We start from the raw sequence: 5709 nt of genomic DNA on the forward strand, positions 1-5709 counted from the left end.
GCATGTATTTTCGTATATTCAAGTTGAGAAACGTGCAATTTATTGAAAGCGAAATAAGGCATACGTGACATTGGACGGATTCACAGGATGGACATACATTTGGACAACCCTACCTTTTGCATCCAATTTAATTTGGATACAAACCTGTTTTTTTTAAGCAAAGTATAGGTTGACAGCAAAAGCGTAGGCTTATCCTGTAATTTGATACTTAAAGTAGTGCAATCCTAGTGTTATTGATCCTTATTCGGCTAAATAGAGAATTTCTATGTTAGTAACATTCTATGATTAGGTGTTATTCCTTATGGCAGTGATCAACACCTCGTCGATTGACAAATCATAATGTTGTTTTAATTCGGGGAATATTCAAAGCCTATGGTTGGAATGATCCTGGTTTGCTGGCTGGAATCTGGAAAAGAACAATAGTTGACATTACTCTTGAGCAGGAAGTTGGATTTCAAACAGTCATGGCTCCCATGTGAATCAGGTACAGTACATCGAACTGGTGACTTGACGATTCCATTTCACTCCCTACCCCTTCTCCCTGCCCCTAACTCTTTTATGGAAGCAGTATAAAAACTCCCTATTCAAATTGGCAAATATTGATGGGTTAGGGCCAAGCATTATGGGTTGGGGTAGGGAGCGAATTGAGACCGGCTGGTGGTATCGCCTTACCTTCTGAGTAAAGGGGGTGTTACAGGCCAGACAGGTCCTCTCTGGGGTAGCAGGGCTGTCCAGGGTAAAGGGCCCCACCATACTAGCCTCTACATGGGCTGCTGCCACCGCGTCTTTAATGGGGAAGAACACAAGAGCTACCCAGGAACAGCACTGGCTCTCCGATGCCCTGTAGAGAAGAAGATTTACTTTATCGCCAATTGAACTCGACAGAACATTCTTTACGGACTACTGTAAATTACTGTAGACCCCAAAGGTCTTGGTTAGACTTGGTTAAAGGCTATAACTAGTTTAACTATAGTTTTTCCTGGTCACACACACACCCTTCTCTCACCTTAGATGAGTAGATGGCATGTGGGTTGTCAGAGCCTGAAAGCAGGTAGACGTTGAACTGCAGTGGTATGTCAAAGACAGCAGGGATCTTGTACTGGGACGGGCCACGTGTGTGCAACACTCCCGAGGGAGAGAACTTCAGCTCCTCCATGGTGTACAGTCCCAAACCCTAGATGAAGGTGCCCTTAATCTGGCCAATGTCTACAGAGGGGTTGATGCTCCTTCCAATATCCATAAATGTCTGTCCTCGCCGTCTAGACATGGGCAGAAAACAATGTCAAATTGTGCATATTTAAATGTATGAAATGGTGATTATGTCCTAATTTGTCCACCGAGTGACCGCAAAGGTTGAGCATGTTGTACGCATTGTCCAGGAGAAGGAGAATCCTCTCTATTACCTGGAGAAAGGGAGGGGGCAAAGAGCTCAGACACTGCCTATGACAAGCATAGAGACATAGTCTGGTATTAGGTTTCAAGGATGACTTGGGACTTGGGGTTAAGAATTGAATGGTGAAAGGCAGAGGAAGAGTGACTCACCAACAAAGACTCATCTGCAGTGTTTCCAGAGTTGCCATACTAATGTAGATCAGCAGCCATTATCCTCCCATCTTTCATAAAGCCCACCTGGAGACATTAACACATTATCAGTCAAATCTACAGTACCACTTAGAGATCCATCAAATGCACTGACAGTCAGTCACATCACAAAGCCTTAAGAGGGGGAGCACCTTGTGTTTGCCCAGGAAAGGGTGGCGGGCCCCAGTGATCAGTATGTCCTCTCCTCTCTCCCGAACACAACGTACGGCCCGACCAGTCCTGGGTAGAGAGATCAGAACCGGCTGGGATTCAAACCAACACATCAATTTCCCTCCAAACGCTCCGACAACTCTCTTCACATGACAGGACACTTTGTTGGAGGGAATCTCAACAGTCTGTTCGGTGGATTCCTACAGAAAAGACAGAGATAGGAAACATTTCATTTGGCAATTAGGAGTAATGACTTACACTTCAACAGTGACTACTTGATATTTTCTTATCCTCAGGGATGGAGATTGAGGGAGTAGAGTTGACTGTACCTGGGCATAGGTTGGGTGTTGACAGGAGAGATCAACTTTGAGCTCCCTCCTCTCCAGAAGGCACAACAACCATGCTCTGTGTTTCCATGTAGAAAATGCTCCTGACCACCAAGCCGGATCTCCCCTGAGATTAAAGACCACAACAAGACTACAACATGGCTCAGTACATAGACGTAACCGGGACAAACAACACTCAAGATAGGAACCAGGTTGACACACCTAGTATGCACACGAATCTAAGACATACTGTACCTTCATAAATGTGGTCAACCTTATCAAAAGCCTCATCCACATTGCCTCGCTCGATCATCCTCTGGGACAGAAAGAAGGACTGTTTCTCAATAGCCTTCTCAAGAGTGAACACTGGGCCTGGCAGATCCTCACAGCCTATCTTCACTACAGCCGCCCCTCTCTTAGCCTGCTTCCTGGTGTCAGCCACCACTGCACACACCATGCGACCCACGAATGACACCTGAGGAACAGAGACGTACATAAACCTGGCAATAACGTTTGTGAACATACTAACAGGCATGCATCTGTGTGAGAATGGCCTTCAAACAAGACCAAACGTTTGTGGACACCTGCTCGATCTCATTCCAAAATCATGGGCATTAATAGGGAGTTGGTCCCCCCTTTGCTCATATAACAGCCGCCACTCTTCTGGGAAGGCTTTCCATTAGATGTTGGAACATTGCTGCGGGGACTTGCTTCCATTTAGCCACAAGAGCATTAGTGAGGTTGGGCGATTAGGTCTGGCACTCAGTCGGCGTTCCAATTTATCCCAAAGGTTTTCGATGAGGTCAGGGCTCTGTGCAGGCCAGTCAAGTTCTTCCACACAGATCTCCACAAACCATTTATGTGTAGACCTTGCTTTGTGCACAGGGTCGTTGTCATGCTGAAACAGGAAAGGGCCTTCCCCAAACTGTTGCCACAAAGATGGAAGCACATAATCTTTACAGTTAGCGTTCTCCTGGCATCCACCAAATCCAGATTAGTCCGTTGGACTGCCAGATTGTGAAGCGTGATTCATCACTCCAAAGAATGCATTTCCACTGCTCCAAAGTCCAATGGCGGCGAGCTTTACTCTACTCCAGCCGACGCTTGGCATTGCGCACGGTGATCTTAGGCTGCGGCTGCTCAGCCATGGAAACTCATTTCATGAAGCTCCCGGCAATGTTGCTTCCAGAGGCAGTTTGGAACTCGGTAGTGAGTGTTGCAACCAAGGACAGATGATTTTTTACGCGATATGCGCTTTAGCACTAGGCGGTCCCGTTCTGTGAGTTTGTGTAGCCTAACACTTCGCGGCTGAGCCATTGTTGCTCCTAAACGTTTCCACTTCACAATAACAGCACTTACAGTTGACCAGGGCAGCTCTAGCAGGGCAGAAATTTGAAGAACCGACTTGTTGGAAAGGTGGCATCCTGTGACGGTGCCACGTTGAAAGTCACTGAGCTCTTCAGTAAGGCCATTATACTGCCAATGTTTGTCTATGGAGATTACATGGCTGTGTGCTCGATTTTACACACCTCGATTTTACACGCAATGGGTGTGGCTGAAATAGCAGAATCCACCAATTTGAAGAGGTGTCCACATACTTTTGCAATTACACAGTATAGTGTACAGGGTGAGGTAAATAAACAGCATGGCTACTCAGTTCCGGTGTGACAACACACTGGACAAGCCTTTGATGATATCATACACTGTATGAAAACAACAACACATGATATGACATGTACGATTCTGGTTGTGTCTCTTCGATGAAGCACTACAATACCTCATTCTGAGCCAGAATGTCCTCGTCTATGCCTGTAAACATCCTGAACTTCTTCCCTAGGATGTCTTTAGAACTGATGACATCCACCACACCTGGAACCTGGAGAGCTTCACTGAAATCTATGTCTCTGTTAGGAGGGGTAAAATGCAGTGAGTAGAGAGACAGTCATTAACATACTAACCTCTCATTTCCTACAGGTTAGGATTATACATGGTGTTTATATGGACATTACTCATTTACAGTGAATGACGTTCAGATAAGGATCTATGGTACTGTATACCCATTTAACAATGAGGATAACAACATAAGGCCCACATGACCCACCATGCTGGTTAACAAAAGCCAGTCTCTCTACACTGGTGTGTCTATGAAGCCCACTTCCTGTCCAATGAATAGTGAATGTGTGAGTAAGGTCAATACACATTTAACATAACATTTAACTTTTAAGTCATTTAGCAGACGCTCTTATCCAGAGCGACTTACAAATTGGTGCATTCACCTAATGACATCCAGTGGAACAGCCACTTTACAATAGTGCATCTAAATCTTTTAAGGGGGGGGGGGGGGCAGAAGGATTGCTTTATCCTAGGTATTCCTTGAAGAGGTGGGGTTTCAGGTGTCTCCGGAAGGTGGTGATTGACTCCGCTGTCCTGGCGTCGTGAGGGAGTTTGTTCCACCATTGGGGTGCCAGAGCAGCGAACAGTTTTGACTGGGCTGAGCGGGAACTGTACTTCCTCAGTGGTAGGGAGGCGAGCAGGCCAGAGGTGGATGAACGCAGAGCCCTTGTTTGGGTGTAGGGCCTGATCAGAGCCTGAAGGTACTGAGGTGCCGTTCCCCTCACAGCTCCGTAGGCAAGCACCATGGTCTTGTAGCGTGTCTCAATGTAATCAAGGTATGAAATTACTATGCTATTTTCAAATACATTTTGAAATGTAGTTTTGTGCCAACAAAAAAAAGGGCCAAATATCTCTCCAAAAAACAAAAATATTTCCTGAGCTTTCTTACTGTATATCTCCTAAATTTGATTGAAATAAATTCATTAAGCCTTAATCTATGGATTTCACATGACTGAGAATACAGATATGCATCTGTTTGTCACAGATACCTTAAACAAATGGTAGGGACGTGGATCAGAAAACTAGCCAGTATCTGGTGTGACCACCATTTTCCCCATGCAGCGCAACGCATATCCTTCGCATAGAGTTGATCAGGCTGTTGATTGTAGCCTGTGGAATGTTGTCCCACTCATCTTCAATGGCTGTGCGAAGTTGCTGGATATTGGCAGGAACTCGAACACACGGTCGTACACGTCGATCCAGAGCATCCAAAACATGCTCAATGAGTGACATGTCTGGTGGGTATGCAGGCCAAGGAAGGACATTTTCAGCTTCCAGGAATTGTTGTTCAGATCCTAGGGACATGGGGCAGTGCATTATAATGCTGAAACATGAGGTGATGGCAGCAGATGGATGGCAAAACAATGGGTCTCAGGATCTCGTCACAGTACCTCTCTGCATTCAAATTGCCATCTATAAAATGCAATTGTGTTTGTTGTCCGTAGCTTATGTCTGCCCATACCATAACCCCACCACCACCATGGGGCACTCTGTTCACAACGTTGACATCAGCAAACCGCTCACCCACACAACGCCATACACATGGTCTGCGGTTGTGAGGCCAGATGGACATACTAAATTCTCTAAAATGACGTTGGAGGTGGCTTATGGTAGAGAAATGAACATTCAATTATCTGGCAACAACTTTGCTGGACATTCCTGCAGTCAGCATGCCAATTGCATGCTCCCTCAAAACTTGAGACATCTGTGGCATTGTGTTGTGCGACAAAACTGCACA

The 5709-nt window shown here is 45.7% G+C and overlaps 1 long non-coding RNA gene across 1 annotated transcript; it reads right to left on the bottom strand.

The window, feature by feature from the left end:
- Nucleotides 1-17: 17 nt before the first annotated feature.
- LOC139532146 (uncharacterized) lies at nucleotides 18-830 on the bottom strand. Its single transcript, XR_011666511.1, has 2 exons — nucleotides 673-830; nucleotides 18-406 (listed from the first exon to the last, which is right to left on the bottom strand). It is a non-coding gene; the product is annotated as an uncharacterized lncRNA (long non-coding RNA).
- Nucleotides 831-5709: the final 4879 nt, after the last annotated feature.

This window comes from Salvelinus alpinus, chromosome 10 (genome assembly GCF_045679555.1).
Source record: "Salvelinus alpinus chromosome 10, SLU_Salpinus.1, whole genome shotgun sequence".
NCBI classification, from domain to species: domain Eukaryota; kingdom Metazoa; phylum Chordata; class Actinopteri; order Salmoniformes; family Salmonidae; genus Salvelinus; species Salvelinus alpinus.